This window comes from Protobothrops mucrosquamatus, unplaced genomic scaffold, assembly GCF_001527695.2.
Source record: "Protobothrops mucrosquamatus isolate PMUCROS unplaced genomic scaffold, P.Mucros_1.0 scaffold288, whole genome shotgun sequence".
Taxonomy (NCBI): domain Eukaryota; kingdom Metazoa; phylum Chordata; class Lepidosauria; order Squamata; family Viperidae; genus Protobothrops; species Protobothrops mucrosquamatus.
In genome coordinates, this window is record NW_015386632.1 from 27,043 (window position 1) to 48,103 (window position 21,061).

Sequence of the window (21,061 nt, forward strand, 5' to 3'; positions counted from 1 at the left end):
TTACAGCTTCACATGTTACATGGGAATAGTGATTTTTGAGGGCAAGTATATCTTTCTATAAAAACCCAAAATTAAATTCATGATAAAATGTATCCCTTATGAATAACAAAGACTCCACACAGTCATTTAATTGATGCAACATACAAGAGTACCTCACATTTCATTTATTTGCACTTTATCAGCCTGTAATAGACACAATAGGAATCAGATGAATCTTCATATATTTCCATGATTGTCTTTTGGAAAGAGCAAAAGGCATACCAAATAGATTTTGTCTTTTGCCGCTAAATAAAAATTACATTTTATGTTTATTTCTCTCTTCCTTTTCTTTTTCTTTTTTCCTTATTGAAGCATTTGTCTATTGCTGATAATTAGTTGGGCAAGGATTTGAGCACATTTGAAACTCATTTTATAGCCCAGTTGTAAAATGTTCAATGAAATTATAAAGCAGCTGTAGTTCATTCAGAGGTAAAGAAGAGAAAATAGAGGCAATTTAAAGTATACTTCAAAACAAAAAACAAAGGATCACTCCCCACTCTGACACAATTTTGTATGGACACCAAATTCAATTTTTGGAGTTCGATGTTCTCTGATGGAGATTCATGGAAAACTGGCTACAATATAGCCTAAATTGCTTTAAGCCTGTTGAACATTTGGCCTACAATTTATGAACACTAATCTAGGATTGTATAAACAATATTCTGCTTAAGCATGGAATCTGATCAAATTGTCTACAACTGAAGGGTGGGTCTTTTGGCTTATGTCTTTATGCTATCCTGTCATGGCTATTGAGTATTTCCAACATAAAGATAGAATCCACCTGCAATCCTTACTTCAAGAAGGTTAGAAAAGAAGTATTTTCCTTGAAGCCAGCATTTTATTTGAAACTATTTTGCTAAATTCTAGTGAACAACTTCTAGGCCTGGGCACAGGGGCTATGACTTGATCTTGATGAGATACTTTGGAATAAACTATGTCTTGCTGGTGATTTACTTCACATCTTTCATAGCCTCCCCATAGTTATCTCCAGGAAAACTAGTGTCAAATGTGGTACCTTAATATGATACTTGTTATTAGTAAACTTATTTTGTCTCTCTTCGTGGTCAAAAAGGAAGACTGTGAAACACAGTAGTTTTTCATTGAAAATCCCATATTGCTGATAGTGGGATGAGACTGGGCAGTGTTCACTAGTGGACATAGATAAAACACTAGTGGACATAGATAAAACCAGTTTTCAGGAAGCAAAATAGTAGCCATCTGAGTCTACTATTCCCAGGGGAATGCCAACCTATATAACTGTTTTATGTCTAATAAGCTTGAAGTTCCAATATCAGGGCTTACAAGTATATCAAGCATGGATATAATCAACATTATCATAACACAATTGCACAAATACTGGCCTCCTTTCTTATGTGTGAGTATCAGAGCTTTCCTACTTCAGCTTCTTTTGGGGTGGTAAAAATGACTACCAATGGTTTTTTGTGAGATAAACATTTGTAAGACAACGAAAGGAATTTTGAAACTAGAGCAACTTTACCATCTACAATCTGAAAATAGAATATAACTTCTGAAGACTGGATATCTTTTAATTTTGGTGAATAAAATTTGGCTTTCCTAATGGACCACCTACACCTCCAACTTTGTTATTAGAAATGCTATTATTTTAAATTCTAATCTAATTCACAAGGCACCTTTAAAATCTAACTACCTGAGGGTGGGTGGGGGGGAATAGTTTAATTCTGGTAGAATTTATAATTTTTATAGAATGAGAAAATAGTATTTCTTTGATGCTTTAGAAAAACCTGAACCCAGGGGTTGTTTATTTCTCCATTGTGTAAAGATTAATCAAGCCGAATCTTCCTTCATGGGTGAGATACACTGCAGAGAATTGAGTTTCCTAATCACATCCAATTATTCCCACAGCCTTCAGCCTTTCCCCTTTGGTTAACAACCAGCCTGCCTTGAAAAAGAGTTCTAGCAATTCACAAGATTGATCACCATTTGGTAACATGTGAAGTGAGGAGAGTGGTGGAAGCTCTCTCTACTGAAGAAAACAGTAACTCTCACTTTCCCACTGTCTGCTTACTAACCAGACATATTGCAAAAAAAAATATCTTTGAATAGGCTTCTAGGCGATTGGAAACTGACTAATTTTAATTAAAATTTACAAGCTTCTAGAACAGTTAGGCAGCACTGATATTACTGAGCAATTCATTTGAAATGTGGAACCAGTTTTTTTAAGAAGCGTGTGATAGCAAACACAGAGGGAGTCAACACATATTCAATGTTAAATCTTCCTTTTTAAATTAAAATCAAGAATAGAAAGAGAAAAACCTATTTCTGATACAAATTCTTTGAATTCTAACTATCAAAACTAACTACAACCATTAATATCCGCATTGCCAAGAGCAAACTTCCCTACCTAATTCATGTTCACTTAATAATTCCATAATCCCCAACTCATTGTGAAGAATATTTGATTGGAAATGCAGGCCTAGTGGGAAGGGCTACATTGATGGCATAGGAGGAAAGATAGATAGATAGATAGATAGATAGATAGATAGATAGATAGATAGATAGATAGATAGATAGATAGATAGATAGATAGACAGACAGACAGACAGACAGACAGACAGACAGACAGACAGACAGACAGACAGACAAGAGCGAGCAGGGAGTAGATAGATCAATAAATAAACTTATCTCTCTCTACTCTTCCTCATTTGCCCCTTACTATAGTATGAACTGAATAGCAGAGAGAGAGAAATAAAATAATTTTCTTGGCTGTTTGTGCAATACTCCATGGTGGGCGGGCTGTACCATTTTGCCCATTCCAGTTTTAGTGCCACTAGGCCCTGTAGCAATGATGGTGAACCATTTAGAGACCGAGTGCCCAAACTGCAACCCAAAACCCACTTATGTATCGTCGGGTGCCGAGTGGGCGTGGCCCATTGGGTGGGCATGGCTGCGATGGTAATGGCAGACTGGGTGGGACTAAAAAGTTCAATCAATCAATTCCAACTTTGCGAGATCTTTTTTTTCCCCGTGAGAAATTGAAATTGATTGATTGAACCTTTTTACTTTTTTTTTGCACACGGCGACGGACGCCTAAAGCAAAAAGGTTTTATAAAACCCAGCTGAAGGCCTAGGACTAGGGCGATGGTGTGCGTGCCCACAGAGAGGGCTCTGTGTGCCACTTGTGGCACGCGTGCCATAGGTTCGCCACCACGGCCCTATAGTGATGGCACTTATTATCATGTGTGAGCCCATCACAACTGTATGGTTCAGGTCACAGATCTTCTCTATAGCTGTTTCCAAGTTACTTCTTGGTGCTGCTAACCTTGAGGTCAGATCTGGACTTTCTTTTTTTTTTAGCTTTATATTGAAGTTTTGTTTTGTTTTATAAAAAAGAAGATAAAAACTAATTAATATAAAGGAAGTAAAAGAAAAAGGGAAAAGTGCAAGAAAAGAAAAAAGTTGAAGAAAAATAGAAAGAAAAGATACAAAGTGACTTCTGATATTCTTCACAGCAGTTATAAGTACAATTAAAGCTCTCTCTCTAAAGTTATATCCCAATACTCTTCTTTCTATAACCTATCCTGTCTAATCATCAAAGCCATAAATCACATTCATTTTTTTTACTTTTACATATAAAAAGTCCATAAAAGGCTTCCAATCACCAGTAAATGTAGATAGTGTCTATTTTCTAATCAAGTATGTTAATTTATCCACCTCGGCAAGATCTGTCAGTTTTATCAACAATTCCTCCATAGCGAGTAGTGTCAAATCTATCCATCTCTGGGTATATCTTGCTATAATAATCACATATTGAAATAATCTTCAATGCCTTTTTTCTAACTGCTTATCCATCAGTTCTAAAAGGAAAAGTTTTGGCTTCAATTGAATATTAATTTTTAAAATCCTCTATAGCAAAGATGCATTTGAATCCATTTTTAAGCCTTTTTTTAAACATGTTCTTCAAGCATCAAAAATGTCCCTTCATGTTGTTCACATTTCTAAAATACATTTGAAGTGCAGTTTTACATTCTAGAATATTTCTCTGGTGTAATATACCAACAAAATTATTTTATAAACGTTGTGTTTAGGTCATAACAAAATGTAAATTTCAACCCATTAACCACATATTTTCCCATTGCTCCATCTGTATATAATAACCAACATTCTTACTCCACTTTATTCTTTAAATGTTTCTCCTCTGTTTCAAATTTCAACAAAAGTTTATACACTTTAGCAATTACATGTTCATCACCGGTGCACAATTCTACTTCAAATTCTGTCTTATTTTGCTCCATACCATAAATGTTTTTGTCCATTTTGAATCTTTCTAATAACTGCAAATGGAAAAATCATTGATAATTATATCCTTCTGCTATTAATTGCTCTCTTGATTTAATTTTAAATACCCCTTGATGATTTTCCAATAAGTCCAGATTTGTACTTGTCTGCTGTTTCTCTTTTCTGACATGCTTCTGAGAGCCATAAGGAGATATTTTGGGGAATAACTTGGGTTTATGTCTATTCGCAATATGACACATCTAATAAAATGATTTCTTGGCTTGGGACCAGATTATTTGAAAGGTTGTCTTTTCCTGGTCACATCTACCCAACCCAACAAAGCAGGGATGCAGGCAATGTGTGGGTCCCTCTCCTAAGGAAGTACATCTGGAGGGACCCAGAAGAAGGGCCTTCTCTGTGATGGCTACCTCCCTTTGGAACATCAAAACTGTGGAGATTAGATTGGTCCCCACTTTGACACTCTTTCACAAGACCCTGAAGACTTGGTTTTACCAACAGGCCAGTGGCTTATCTGATTGATTGTTATTGTCGGGTGGGGATAGGGGTGGAACATTATTGTTTTTGTTGTTTGTATATTGGTTTTTTATTTTTGTAAGATGCCCAGAGTCACTGAAAGGGGGTGAGATACACACAAATTTTCTTAAACAATTTTTTGAAATCCATGTAAACATTTAACTTTATTGCACCATATGCCATTCAAACCTAATGTGTAATCTTCTAACTCTAAAAGTATCTTGTTTCTCAGCAACATCTATGTGGTTGTCACCTGGACTTGGTGACAACTTGCTGCCAGAACCACTACTTTCTTGCAACATTACTGGGAACAAAGTTCATTCATCCTCATTTGACCCAATACCTGCGTGCTATTTATTGGTCAGCCAGGCTGTTTCTGAACAGAGATTTAGTATTCTTTCACAAGAGCACTAAACAGCTCAACTGACAGATAAGAAGTCGAAAGAAGATGCCAGGAAACCCTTCTTGCTTCACCTGATATCCTCTCCTTAATGCCCCTTTTTCAGTTAGGCAATGCAACAGGTAGATAAATGCCACTTCCACTTTGCCATATCCCACAATCATTGGTGGTTGTTTTCCTGACACCAGGTGACAGTTAGAGGGAGAGGAAGTGAAGCCAATGGAAACCATCAATCCTGCCTTTCAATAAGTAAATAAGGATTGCACCATTTCTCAGCTTTGCCATTTTTACAAAGTAGGGACCAACAATAGGGGCAACACAGTTTAGGCCGACATATTTTTCTGCCAGCACAATACCTGGTTGATAGCACTTTAATACAGTCATAAAGAAGAACCTCCCTCTTCGCCCCCTCTCCCTCCTTCCCTCCTCCCTCCCTCCCTCCCTCCCTCCCTCCCTCTCTCTCTCTCTCTCTCTCTCACACACACACACACACACACAGAGAGAGAGAGAGAGAGAGATGTTGCCAATCACTTTTAGAGCTAAAAAGCTTTTTTTTAAAATGAACAAAGAATTGCTTTTTTGCTGTATCTTCAGCTACATCTTTTCAGTTTATGCAAGCCCTATTTTCCCTGAAAGACTATTTAATTGCAAGCAGATAAAAGACCCACACATCTCTATTATTTCTACTAAGAATACAAATGCACCCTTGGAGATCCCATTCATAGAGAGCTTCAGCGTTGCGGCAGTGATGTGCATGTCACTGCCATGGAATGCTTAACCTTTGCCAAACCAGACACTCGGTATTAACTCCAGTGCTGAACTTGCTTGTCCTAAAGGGCAGTATGGCCCCTTCTGCTTCAACCTCACCACACCAATGCAAATTGTGTCTCTGTTATAATAAGCTTGAAAGTGTTGTTAGCAGACTCCCTCACCCTTGTGATTGAATTATGCTTCTGCTGGTAGTAAAATATTATTAAATTTCAATATCACTAAAATAATACGAAAACAACCTTATTCCTGGTGGCTCATAGTTTCCTCGATTAGTCTCATATAGCAGAGAAGTGCCAGTGCTTCCCAAATTCTACACTGAATTAAAAGAAGAAGAAGAAGAAGAAGAAGAAGAAGAAGAAGAAGAAGAAGAAGAAGAAGAAGAAGAAGAAGAAGAAGAAGAAGAAGAAGAAGAAGAAGAAGAAGAAGAAGAAGAAGAAGAAGAAGAAGAAGAAGAAGAAGAAGAAAGTAAGTCGGAGAGGGGGGGGAGAGACAGAGAGAATATATAGACAACCAGCTGCTCAAAGGCTTACTACAACCCTGGTTTCATTGTTCTGTTAAGTTAGAGGTGGGGCATCAAAGAGATTCCAAACATACCGTGACTGAGAAATTTTAATATGTTCTACACTGACACATATAAAAAGGAAATAACAGCTGATCGTAAGTCAGACCAGGCGACAGAATCACACACTCTCTCCTTTTAGATGGATGCAAAATAATAAGCCCTCCCCGTAGGCTGCATCCTTGTCTGCAAGGAATCGGGCAAATAAATTCAGGAAAGGAACCACAACTATACTTTGTTATGAAAGTTAACATGCAAATCCTAGGCAGTCATCAGTCCCTAAAGGCAATTAAATTAATGAGTTGTGGCCTCATATCGATTCAGTACCTTAACAATCTCTACTATTAGCTTACAAGAACCCAGGATAATAAATGACATAAGAAGCAATCTACTGAATAGTGGTGAAATAAAACACTTTATCTTTATAAACCAGCACCATGGAATTCACTGCCACAGGATTTTTCTTAAAGCAAGAGCTAAATAAAATCTATGAAATAAAATGGTTGCTACATGAATATGATCAATTAAAATAACACAAATTAGAATGTTCTGAAGCATTAAAGTTTATTAATTTTTCAGTTATGCTTCAGAACCAAGGCAGCTTTTGCCTTAAAGAGATTAAGGAAAACTCCACTTAATTTTTTTTTTCTTATATAGAACATGGCTTGTTGGTAATCCATGCCTAGGAAAGTTAAGCTGACAAGCAATAAATAGATTTTACTGCATTATTAGAAGAATCCTGCTAGACTGGATGAAGCATCCTTATTATTTTGATTTCTGAAATATCTTCCAACTATTGACTATTGTTTCATTTTTCTTCTTTTTTCTTCTTTTTTCCTCCTCCTCCTCCTCCTCCTCCTCCTCCTCCTTCTGGGTTTTACTTCAATGATAATTTCCTATTACTGGATAAAATTCACTGTAGGGATATTTTATAAAAGCTATCTAATATAGGTATCATATTTTTCCCCATTAAGCTTGGGCTATAAACAGATTTGGAGGACAGGCTTAAATGTGACAGATATTTTTCTTACATTTCTAACTAGAACAAGCTTTACTTTGGTTGAATCAAACTCTTGTTCTCTGTCAAATTAGACTTATGTAATGGGGTTGATTCTCTGATAAAGGGAAAGTCTGAAACATATAAAATAAGATTGTCTAATACATTTTTTTTACTCAATTTGCTCCTGATACATTTGGACTAAAATTCTCAGCACTTTCACCCACTGATAGCTTGGAATTCTGGGAATTGAAGATATAGCCCATCAAGAGGGCACCAGATCAGAGGAGGCTAATTTAATCAAACTATTTATTACTTTTGCAATTACATCTCTTCTTCCCTGCTTCCCTCATTTTGCCTAGAAAAAAAAAGGAAAAGGGCTTATATGATCAGGACTCTTTAGTTAACCCAATGGTGTCCATATTGACTAGTAGTAGCAGCAGAAGATTTTTAAGCTCTCAAGCAAAGATTACCCAGAATATCTATTCATGGTTTTTTTCCACCATCCGCATGCCACTGCAGTGCTCAAATAGAAGGTCATCTTCCCTTGACTAAGATTTCCCCTATACATCAAGTACATACATCAGGTAACTTCTTTAGAATGAAACCGCAGGATACTGATCTTGGCTTTTGCGTTTTTTTCCTCCTACTGGTCAGATGTGTATAGTTCAGAACACAAGCACCAGAAAAAGAATATGGCTTCCTTCTCCAGCATTTTCTTACAAAATTTTTCTCATTTTCATTCTCTCTCTCTCTCTTGCTCTCTCATTCTCCCTCTTCCTAATCCTTTCATATACATTGAAAATTGAAAACGAAGGCCTCATTTTCCATTTTCATGAATTATGAAAGGACGTTTTCTGTCTCCACAACCAATAAACAATTGTGAGATGAATTCAATGGGGCAAAAAAAAATTGCATGTTCACTACAGAAAAGTTTCTGTGCATTTGTGTGTATACAGTATATGCAGTGGTGGAATTCAAATACCTGAACAACTGGTTCTCTTATTCGATGCAGGCCTGGGCCTCCGAGGCCTAGAACGGATTTCCAGAAGTGGCATCCATGCACTTCTGGTGGGCTGTTCTAGGCCTGGGAAGCCTCCTCCATGACTTCTGGAAGCCCATTGGTTCTCCAAATGCAGCAAAATTTAGCTAACGGTTCTACTGAACCGGTGCGAACCAGCTGAATCCCACCACTTATGTAATAAAGGCAGTAGAATTGCTACAATTAATTCCTTTCTCGGGGCTAAGCAAAACAGGTGCCTAGTGGTAGTTAGACTGGGAACTGGGAAATCCAGAATCAAAGTCCTAATTCCTCAGTTTATCATTTTGCTTACTGAGTAATTTTAGGCCAGTCATTCTTTCTGATCCAAACTACATCTTAAATCCACATGTTCACTCCCACCTGACTAGGATTAGATATGAAATGATAGCTATAGATGACAGACAGATAGATAGGTATGAATGGACCATGCTGCTTCAATTTCAGATTTTATTTACTTTATTGAAAGTACACATAATATAATCTGAATCAGGACCATTAGGCATAGGAAGGGGAAATGTCATCCTTTTTTCTAGCTCTTTTGTTTGAAATAATAAATAGAACAACCTTCACCATTGCCAATCATATACTCTGTGAAAAGGAAAAGGGGGCAACCTGATCATGATGCCTTTGAACTGCCATTCCCCATGTTTCCAGCTCAGTTATGAAACAGAAAAAGCTTAGATTTTGAACCTTCTGCAATTCTGAGGACAATTCATCCTAGCAGAAACATGCTTGAGAAAGAGCTGAGTATGAAGAAGAGATGCTTCCCTCTGTTAACTGCACCATTAACCATTTCTTACAGTGGAAGGATCCACTGTGAGAGAGAACCAAAATGCTGTCCAGTCAAGTGCACTGGTGTTTGTGTTTCTAAAATGGATTCAAAGCTGTTTTCTAACCCAAGTCATCTTAAATGTTTCAAACTCAAATCGCCCTGATTCGTATGCTGTTCCTGGCTGTTTTCTAAGTTACCTTCAAAAATTCCACTCTTCATTGCAAAACCTTGGGAACAGACCTGACGGATTGTTCCCCACTCCTTGCTCTTCTCATACATGCAGGGAAGGCAAGTCTCACTGGCTAACTCCCATATAGCCCACTTTGCCAGTGCCTGCTTATTCTTTTCTTTTCTGCTTTCTTTCCTTTCTTTCTTTCTTTCTTTCTCTTTCTTTCTTTTTCTTTCTTTCTTCCCTTTCTTTCTTTTTTTTGAGAGATTGTTCCACCTCACTAGCATCATGCCTTTCCTTTGCTTTCCCAGAGATTTCCATATACAGATGCCTTCACATCCCTTCCTTTCTCCTTATCATTGCTCGTTAGTTCCTAAGATTCTTTGTAGGTCCAGGAAAACATATAAGAAGAAAGAACTGATGGTTTGATTTCATAGGGGAAAAAAACAGAGACTTTCCGATGTTGTAACTTTTTTTTAACAGGAAGGGCAAGGAGGCTTTGCATACAGTATTGTACTGGGGTAGGGAAAGGTAAAACAAGGGGAGGACGTTTTACCCAGCCTGAGCAAACACCAAAACAGTGCCCACTAAGAGATGCAAGGATTGAATGAAGCATGAGTTTCTAGAGACCTCATTGAATTAAAAGGGCATTGCTAGATCAATGCAGGATTATATATTTTAAAAAAGTAGCAGTTGTCAACCAGCAGAGAACATAGAAGCTGCCAGCCTAGGATGAAACAACTACACAGAGCAGTGCCCAGCCACTGGAGGGAAGTGAGGTATGTAAGCACCATATCCCATCAGAGCTAGGGCTCTTACTACAATGGAATGAAACTCTGGAGATCATCTACTCTAAAGGGCTTAAGGATGTCATAAAAACTATCGTTTCAAATCTGAGTTGGAAAACGTTGTGTGGGCCCATTTGCAATGGGCTGGAGTGGGGAGATTATGATGATGTCACCCGTTCCTGCATTCAAGAAGTGGGGGGTGGAGTACACTGATGGGTTAAAGAAGAAAATGAAAATCTGTTCCTTAGGATGCAAGGTGGAATTCCCCAAAGATAGGTCCCCAGGGCCCTGTTTAAAGTGTTGGCAGTCAGGAAGCTGATTCCATGAGGCATACATGGCACTATAGTTGAATAAATGTGAACGCAGATGAGAGACGTGGGACCAGCAAATTGGTTTAAGTGTAAATGACCATGTGCAGTAGGACTGTGCAGCAGTGTAGAATCAAAGGGAGGACTGTGATTCAGAGTCATGTAGCATTTGTCAGAAACACCTTAAAGCAGATGGATCTTTCCTGAACTAAAGTGGCTGCTTTCTGTAGCCATGTTTGGATTAAGGTGTTTCTGGCGGGTGCACCCATTTTTCTCTGAATCCCATTTCTCCCTTCATATCCAAAGTGCTGCACAGCCCCAATGTGTAATGTAGCATTTGTAAAGCACACACCACTTTTCTTCTCCACACAAATCCACATCTTATAACTGCTTTATATATCCGATATGCTGTAGCAAATTTTGGAGCGCGTGCATTTTAGATGTATATAAATAGTGGCATTATTACAACTAACATAACAAAACAGAATTTGTTGTGAGGTATTGTTTACTTGAAATAAACACAATTTTGTAATAGGATCAACTATATATTTAAAGTAAAAAATAATTAAACAAACTTTTGTAACTATCTTGGAATGGTGTGTTTGTGTGTGTGTATGTGTGTGTGTGTGTGTGTGTGTGTGTGTGTAGAGAAGGTTGCTACAACAGTGAGCCCCCATGAGATCTAAAACCTAGATTTCCACAGTTATTTGGGAACCCTCTAGATCCAAACTGAAAAATCTTATCAATGTTAGATACTGTGCATTTATTATTTTGTGATTGAGGACAGTGTGATTAATGTCAAGTAATATGAGACTTGGTGGAGTTTGTAGTATGATGGGGACGTGGCACCTTATATTGAGTTAAAAATTGTTCTCTCTAAAAATGTCGCATTTTGGGCCCCAAAATTTCAGCAACATAGACTGTAGGGGTGTGTGCATGTGTGTGCCCTTTAAAAGGTTGTAAAAAATATGTTTGGGGTCACTGTGGTCTAGAATTACCTCTCTAGGTTACGGTAGCAGACTTCTCAGTATTGGCTGCGTCACTAGGAAGAACTGGGAATAAAGCTACTAAGTGCAAACCAACATAGGTTTGGCCATCATGGAAAATCTTGTCTTACCTTTATGGAAAGAAGTCTATTTCTTTGGTAGGCTGTGTACTTTATTATTGTTGGTAAGTAGAATTTTATTACCTCTCATTTTCTCTCCCTCTCTTTTAAGACACTATCTTCTATCATATTAAATACTTATTTACAAACAAGAGCTGTAAGGTTCAGTCTTTATACCGCAAGAAAAATGTCCATCTAAAACTCAGAATGCCCTTGCCAGACAGTTAGGTTGCCACAACAGCTGCCTTAAGGGTTTGATTTAACTTTTTTTCCCTCCAGCCCCTTGAATACATTAGCATGTATTACAGTCAGAGAACTGAGTGAAATCCCCCTCTTTCCTTCCCTCTATGTACTATCGCCGATTGTGATAGTAACTGTTTGTCACCCCAAGTTCTTCTCTGTGAAAAACTTTGGTTGAAGCTGTCAAATATGCATTCGCTTAAATCCCAATCATTATTTTGCATGTGGTTTTTGGTCATATCATCTGGTTTAATAGTGGTATTGCCTGGTATTCCAGGACAAAGAAATCCTTTGGAAATGAAATAATGAAACTATATTGCACCTCTTATTACTACATTTTCTGCTAGCTTCCATTCAGGGAGGAATAGAGTCCCAACTGTAAATGAAAAAGTCTCTTTATTAAAGTGATTTGGGGTATATTCTCTCTCTATTTTTTTGCCTGACTCTGGCTGATTCATTTCCTATACAGCATCCCATTTCAGATAGTGATTGGGATGTTACTTGTAAGTTAATCTTTCATCATGTATATTGAATTTTTTCTACTGTGCTGATTTCCAAAATTGGCATTATGCTAAAAAGGTTTGCTTGCAATCCTTCATGCTAACAGGCAGAAATCTCTCAAATCCAAATGCAACTGTTTTAAAAAATTAAATGACAATGTTCTTAATCCCACAGTCAAGCTTGCTGGTTTTACGCATTCATTTCTGACTGACTATTTTAGCTCAGCATCTGGTGGTAGTTTATATTTTTAATGAAATAATAATTGAGGGCTTTCCCATATTTTATCTTACTTTAAGCTCTCTGTTAATTTCATGTTTTAACGTTGGTTATACATTTATCCTAAAATCCCATGACCTTTTTATCTTGCAAGGTAATTAATTCTCCTTTAAAAAAATCACTTAATCGCTTGCCCACCAAAACATGATTCTAAGATAGAAGAAACTTCTCATAAAGGCAGGCACTAAAGACCTGACAAATTGTTCCTCTAAACTGCTTTTTTGTTAAGCATCCTTTAGTCTGATCTGCCAACAGGCATCCACATTGCATTAATGGTTGTGCAGAAGGGGTAAGCCGACTGCTCAATATATCTCCTCTGTTCTGCAGCCAAGACAAACACAATGGATTTACTTACTCACTTTAACCAATCGCATGCACATATTAAATCTATTTCTAATCCATAACCAGTGCTGTGTACTCTATGGCAAAACTTCCCAGGACATTTAATGAAGTTTTTTTTTTAAATGACCTCCACACTACCTCCCCACACATGCACACATGTTCAAATACAAAACCTAAAACTATTCTCTGTGAAGGATGACAGACAGTGCCTGAAATAAATATTGCCATTGTTTCCAATTATTCTAAGCATTCTAGCAGATGACTGGCAGACGACCAACATCCATAAGTTGCAATAAAAGTAAACATTGGTTTCAAAGCAGATGCTTAGCCTGTGATCATAGAGTCCCATTATGATGGCATATAGAGACAGTGCTGAGGGTATCCTGCTCCTTTTTGGAACGCTCAAGCAATTCAAATATTTCCCGCTGCCAGGTAATGGTTGTGTGCAAATGAAGAGCAGTCTAAAGGCACAAATTTAACATAACCCATTGATAACCAAGAGATTCCTTGTTGCTGCCTAACTTCACACAAATAATCCTCAGCAGATATATAATTCAAAGACATGCTGGCAATAAAAAAGATGTAGGTACTGACGTTACCTATCTTTAAATCAAAGCTTATTAAGCATTGAAGAAGATATTAAAATAACCTTGGGTTGCAAAAAATCAACTAGTGATATTAAGCACGTGAAATACTTGGTGTTTGATCTAAAGCTTTTGGCTATATGCTTGCTTACCTTTTGCAAATTGCACTGTGCCTTCCCTTTTATTGGACTCCCCAGACCGAGGGCTAAAAAGAGGTCTTGTTACTTCCAAATGCTTTTGTTCTTCTGCCCCTCTATCACATGGTTTGCCTTTTATATTTGCAACACACAAAAGTTAGGGCTGCTGTTTAAGCAAGAGAAAAGGGGGGGTGGGCGAATGGGAAGAGAGTGCAAGGGGGAGAGAGAGAGAGAGAGAGAGAGAGAGAATGTCAGATGGAAAAGTGCCATTGCAGCCATCGATCAATCAGGCAAGCTGCAGCCATACAGCAGCAGCACAGCAGCAGCAGCAGCGATTCACCAGCAAATGGGAATTTGCAGAAACGTGAAGCTCTTGTTATCTGAGAAATCACTAAATTCCACCAGTCCAACTCCGTTCTGCAGGAGTTTCTCATTGGAGAGAGGCATAATTGTATGTTAATGTATGGAAATATACAATGCTTCAAGTTAGGAAGGCATGAAAGTTTGGAGCCCTCTATGCAGACTATATCTCAGTACCAAGAGCAACTTACTTCACATAACTTTGGCATTGCTTACATGCACTAGATGTGAAGAATCAGGCACTGTCTGGAAAAGAATACGGTATTTCAAATATTTATCCCCAGTTTATGGCTTGGAACCTAAAGAGGAGATGGGTCAGCTTATAGAACTCTATAAGGCAATACATTATCATATTAGCCTAACATGAGACCTTTATAAATAAACACGGAATTGTAATTCTGAACGTTTTTTCCCACTAGCTTGAAAGTCTCTTTTATTAAAGACTAAAGCTCAGAGAATAGCCTGTTCATGAAGCATTAATGCATACTTGCCAGCAATTTCTTCTATCACTTTTTTTTCCTCTTCCGTGTCCTTTTTGATTGAGTTGATTCATTGTCTTAATCCTTTTGGCTTAAACTTGAAGTATTAGGGGCAGGATGTTAATGACCCACTTCTAATGCTGGATGAGATGAAATCTAAGCACAGAAAAAGTACCCAGTGTAATAGATGCTGTGTTCTCGTTCCTTGATACTGACTGGGCTAACAAGATCCATAGGATGAAACCTGCTCCTTTGTCATACACAGACCCTACAGTATATTTCTGTAATGCTCAAAGGATTAGTACTGGTTCACACAACTCAGTGCCATCCATTAAAAATAAAAGCTTAGCACTTTGAGCTTCCAAGTGGAGTGCACATCTTTCTATCCAAAACTGCTTATGCAGGGAGCCCTGAATCCCAAACGGGCAGACATCCTGAGTCAATGTCGTCACAGTCTCTTTAGACTGTGTTGTTAATATCTGAGCCTCTTCTGTGGTAAAAGATCAAAAGACAAGTGGAAAATTAGGCTGTAAAAATAGACTCCTCCAAAAGGGGAATGGCTGGTAGATGAGTAAGCATCATGCACACACAACAAAGGAAACATTCTTCAACTTGATCTGTATAGTTAGACTTGGCTGGGAGGAAAGTAAGTGGACCACTTTGGTTTTAGGCTGGCTTGAGGGAGCCATTTCTTCCAGCCAGCCAGCCAGTCAGCCAGTCCCTGGGATACAATGTAATGCTTCCTTTTCTTCTTGTAAAAGAAGAGGAGTGACAGTCGATGGTGATCAAAAATCAGGAATCTAATAGCATTTTTTCTGACTAATACATGTTATTAAAAGGCATAAGCTTGTATGTACTACTGTAAGTATATGTTTCATGGACTATGTACCCATAATTCACCAAAGGTAACATTATACAAAATATCCTATTCTTTTAAGAAAATGGGAAAGCTTGTGTTGTTTTTTTAACTGAAATATTTGCCACAATTATTGCTTGCAACAATATGTTAAGGATCAAATCTTCACGAAACAAAATTTATTTCCATTCCATGAAACTTACAACATGGTTTTAAGCCCCTGCAGCTTTGCAAGTGAAAGCAACAGGTGAAAGTGCTCATGGATTGAATTCGTGTAATATAAGGAAAAAGAAAATGTGTCTTAAAATATATATCTATAGTTCTGGGGGGAAAGTCACTCAGTAAAGTGCACTTTTATCATGCTCTCCGTAGTTGAGTATGTACAATGCCAACAATATAGTTGCCTAAAAATAATATGCATTATTTATGCACTCTACAAATAGCAATAGTACTTAGATTTATATACTGCTTCACAGTGCTTTACAGCCCTCTGTTTACACAGTCAGCATATTGCCCCCAACAATCTGGGTCCTCATTTTACTGACCTCAGAAGGATGGAAGGCTGTCAACCTTGAGCTGGTCAGGATTGAACTCCTGGCAATGATAAATAATATGAGGGTGAAATAATTTACTGCTAATTCTGTTGTATCTCTTGTGCCAGTTTCTATTAATTTCCTCTTAAAATAAAAGTCTTGAAATTGGAATTTTGACATGGCTGCCATTTTCCTTCATGAAACTGTATATGATGAGCTGCATAGTCCAATACCTTAAGCGTCCCAAAATAATCTACGACTTACAGATTACAATCAATATACTGTCAAGTATATACAAGTACAATAATACTATCAATAAATACAGAACAGAACCACCAAATGGTTTTTGAAGATGAATATAATAACTGCAGCTTTGGAAAAAAAATTGTAATAGAATATCTTCAGCACACTATTTGTCCTAGTACTGTCAGGGAATCTACCACAACATGTCATGTGTAATTAGCCTATGGAGTAAACCATCACAGGAACAAATGGCAGCATCTCCATGGATGGGGAGAGCTTCTTTCTAGTTGGGCTTTGTTGTTGGCTGTTCTTTTGCTCCAACAGAGAGGGGCTTTAAAGATTTTTGGTCCCAGTAGTGAAAGCCAATATCAAGCTTCCTGGTTCAGGGTTCACCTTCTTATATCCTGATTATTGAGATCATAGCTTCTAATGGATGGTTACTCCAAAGCCTAGACTCCATGAATGCAATTTTTCTGCTTTGTTTGAATAGGTCTCTTACAACTGGATTCTGCCCATAATGATTGAGAGAAAGTGTCCATATTTTATTCCTTCAATACATAGAAACATTATTTTAGCATAATAAAATTGTCTATTTCAAGTATGCACAGAATTGAGAAGAATTACATTTATAAATAGAATATTATTTCTGCCCTTTAGATATGTCTATTGAGTTATCACTCCATTTATAGCTATATTATTTTCCTGCTTGAGCATCAAGGCACAAGCCATGAATTGGAGGCAAACATTCCAGCTGTTGAGATATTCAGACCATGGGTAAATTGGGGGGAGGGGGAACTCAGGTAAAAATAACCCCCCAAAATATGTTTTTCCCCCTTCTTTATGTCTTTTTTAAAATTCTATTCATGCAAAACAATTTATTCTAAAAGCTCTCCTTTTGCTGGCCTCCCACAAAACATAAGGCAAGGCAGAAGAGGAGGTATCATTTTGCAATAGATTTTTTCAAGCTGTTCCATTACTTATCTTTGCATTTTCCTGAATGTGCTAGCAGCAATAATAGGGCCCAAAATTTCCAAGGATAGATTGAAAATTTAGTTAACTGGAACAGGAGGCTTTTTGCTGCAGTAAAATGGTGGATAGATGCCAAACTTCCCCATCCCATGTGTATATATTTATATGTGTGTTTGTGTGTATGTGTGTGAGAATGAGAAACTCAGCCAATCACCCACATCAGATAGGAGAACTCCCATTAAGTGATAATCAAGCTCTGCAATCCTTTCTGTATTTTCATCTGACTGTGTGGAAGAACTCAGTAGGCACAAGAAGATGGGTTGAGGCATGTCTCTTCCTTCACATCATTATCTGTAAAAGAAGAGCTGCTCTAAAGGTTATTGACCATTGTCCCATCCTCTCCCAGGGCCTCTCTCTATCTCTACCCCTGTCTCTGCCATTCTCAGGTAATAACAGTGCTGTGTGATACCATATATTTCAGTGTGTTTCTTTTGAAATGGAACCCTGAACATTGAGAGATGGGGGAAAAAAAATAAGCTAGATTTGTGCAATTTTGGGAACATAAGAGATTATCAAGAGTTTTTGAGATTCTCTACAATCCCCCCTCACTTAATTAAATGTGCATGTTATGAAAGACCAGACCCACCGTTCAGCATTTTGTAAATAGGCAATCTACCATACCATCCATCTTTTGAGACATACTGTATATAATATGCTCTGAAATGGTTAAATATGGCCATTAGCCTCCAAAGCAGTGGTTCTCAACCTTCCTAATGCTGCGACCCTTTAATACAGTTCCTCATGTTGTGGTGAACCCCAACCATAAAATTATTTTTGTTGCTACTTCATAACTGTAATTTTGCTACGGTTGTTATGAATCGTAATGTAAATATCTGATATGCAGGGCTTCCTGCACCGGCTGACTTAGTTGTCTGCAACCTCCTGTTGTCGCTTGAGGGGAAGGAAGGGACACGGGTGGGAAAGATTCCTTCTTTCTCATCCGAGGAGGGAAGTTATGTTGGACCGGCGACTCTGTGTCAAGCTCCGTGGGCCTGACATTCGCGGGCAGGGGGGGACCCGCCCGCCAAGCCGCCACCTCCCCATCGCCCTCCACACTGGCTGGCTCCGTCGCCAGACCTCCCAACTGACAAGCACACATTCAGGGGGTCGCCAGCTGACTGGCACAGATCGGTGCCGCCGCGGCCTCCCAGCCACCCACTTCTTTGGCTGGAACAATTGCCAGGGCTTGCACGGTCGCCGGCAGCGGGGAGCACGTCAGCGGCCATTGGGGACCACGCCAACGGTTCTGTGCCACGGAGGCTTGAGGCGCGGGATGCGCAGCGGCGCCGTGGGAGGCGGCAGGACAGGAGGGAGGGGTTACCTGCATCCTGCCAGCCGAACTCTGGAAGCCTGCCTGAATGAAGAATTTTAGGGGGAGTTGAAAGCGAGACAGGTTCCTAAGACCATCGGAAATATGTGTTTTCCGATGGTCTTAGGCGACCCTGTGAAAGGGTCATTCGACCCCCAAAGAGGTCCCGACCCACAGGTTGAGAACCGCTGCTCTAAAGCCTTCTTATCCTTGCTATGCACATTCCACTTTGATTAAGCCTCGTTGTATTGAATGGAGCAATGTAGGTTTGTCTACCAGAGAGTGTGAATTTTTAGACCTCAGTGTTTTGGATGCCTCGTTCCCACACTTTACTCTAAAATCAGCATAGCGACTTTGCACATCACAGATTATATACAGATAGAATTTTAAGTCATTGAATAATGCATTTAATTTATATTTATTTTACTTATTTATAATCTCATTTAGACCCAACTTTTCCTTGACACCTTTAGGCAGCACACATGAGTATTTCCCATAATTTATTCTCCCAACAACAGCAGGAAACCACAATAATGGAGATATATGGATGATGATGATGTCATCGTGTAAATGCCATGAATGATATGTGCATTATGACACTTAACACAAATACATATGGTGTGAGATTTGTGTGATGTTGTCACTAACCATGTTGTATCACTCCACCCACCCACCCCCCGCTTGCCTTCCCACACAAAAGCATGCACAACTATAGCTGTGAAAGATAGACTAGGCCAGGGGTAGGGAACCTTGGCTCTTTTATTACTTGTGGGCTTCAATACCCAGAATTCCTGAACCAGCCATGCTGACTCAGGAATACTGGGAGTTGAAGTCCACAAGTCATAAAAGAGCCAAGGTTCCCTACTCCTGGTCTAGGCTATTTGTCTGGCCCCAAATTCCCCGTTAACTCCAGTGTTGAGTGGGAAAGTGAAGTTTCAGCTTTGCAGAGCAAGTCCAAAATCTTATCATACTACTACATTAGATTGGTTGAAAGAAATTTTATCTGAATTTCAGGAAAGTGTAATTAACTACACATACCCAAGCATGCATGCTGTTTTGTTTATTTGGGGGTGTGGGGAGGAGTTAACAAATGTATGGTCCTGAAGCACTTCTGTTCAGCTAACTACAGCCCCTCTGATTTGCCAGTTATTACAGCAGAGTTATCAGGAACATTGCAAATAATATACACCAACCATTCCCATTAACCCAGATATCTTTAGCTTGGAGGATAATAATTAACACCATATGGGTATTTAGTGCCACAAATTGAGATAGTCCTCTTTAAAGAGTTAATTACCAGCTATTGGTACTGCATCCTCCATTTTCAAGTATCTATAACAAGAAGAAACCAAATATTTTTCTGTCACACTTTGACTTCTTAGATTTGTTACTTTGCTTAAGTGATCAAATATATTCTATTGGTACTCAGATTGGCAATCTGGATATTAAGGATTTTGTCAGATGCTTCATGAAAATGTAAGTCTAAAATAAAAATAATAGTATCAGGGAAGGAAGGAAGGAAGGAAGGAAGGGCCAGTCTTTGGGAGGGACAGAAGCATAACTCCAGGGAGCAAAATATCATGAACAGTGAAGTGGCAATGCTTCTTTTGCACCAGGGGATAATTGTGAGCAATAATGAATTGGCTATGTACCATTATGCAATTGATTGAAAAAAAATCCACTTTGCACTCAAAGATGAATAAATGTGCCCCCCTACACTATTAATGATATTAATGTGATAGTCATTTTGATAAAAGTATCTGCATTGTACTGCAACTTCTGTGAATTCTTGGGTTGTCCCCTGCCTTATGCTGGTGAATTTCCAGCATAATTTGTAGTCTTCCCTGACAAGTCAGAAAGTGTTTTCCTAAATAAACCTTTGGTCCTTGGGAACCAGAAGAAGATGAATCTGATTCTTTGTTATCCTCAGACAAGGGACTTGAAGCCATCGCCTCAAAGAAGAACCACTGGGCTTTCTGATTTATTGTATCTGCACAGATGTCTCGGTAATTATGAAAGCCCAGTTGGTTTCCAAATACAAAGCTTTCCTCTTCTTTTGTTCCAAGGATCTGGTACAGCTGAAAGAGCAAAAAGTACAGGGAAGCCTCTGTGACAAGTTGCCATGTGATGCCCAATCTCCTTATGAAATGGCAGCTTAAATCATAGGAATACTTTGAATAGAATATTTATAGGTAACAAAGATGTTGCAGGTTGGCGTTTTGGTGCTGTCAATTCCAGCCACTTCTCATTCTATTCATCTTTCCCCACCATTCATACCAGTATATAAAGTGACCAGATGCAAAAGCAGAAATGTTTTTGTTATGCAAATAAAAGAGCTGAGTTGCTCTTTTCACCCCAACCCTCTGACCACTGAGCATGTTAGGGTCTTCCCCTCCAGGAGATATTTCTTAGTTTTGCAACTCATGGGTTT

At 38.6% G+C, this 21,061-nt stretch overlaps 1 protein-coding gene across 1 annotated transcript in view; it reads right to left on the reverse strand.

Annotated features, from left to right (window-relative positions):
* Positions 1-13,921, reverse strand: part of NDP (norrin cystine knot growth factor NDP) — a 24,897-nt gene extending 10,976 nt beyond the window's left edge. The window contains exon 1 of the mRNA XM_015814872.1: positions 13,837-13,921. The gene's annotated coding sequence lies outside the window, so the exon portion shown is untranslated. The remainder of the gene's footprint in view (positions 1-13,836) is intronic.
* Positions 13,922-21,061: the final 7,140 nt, after the last annotated feature.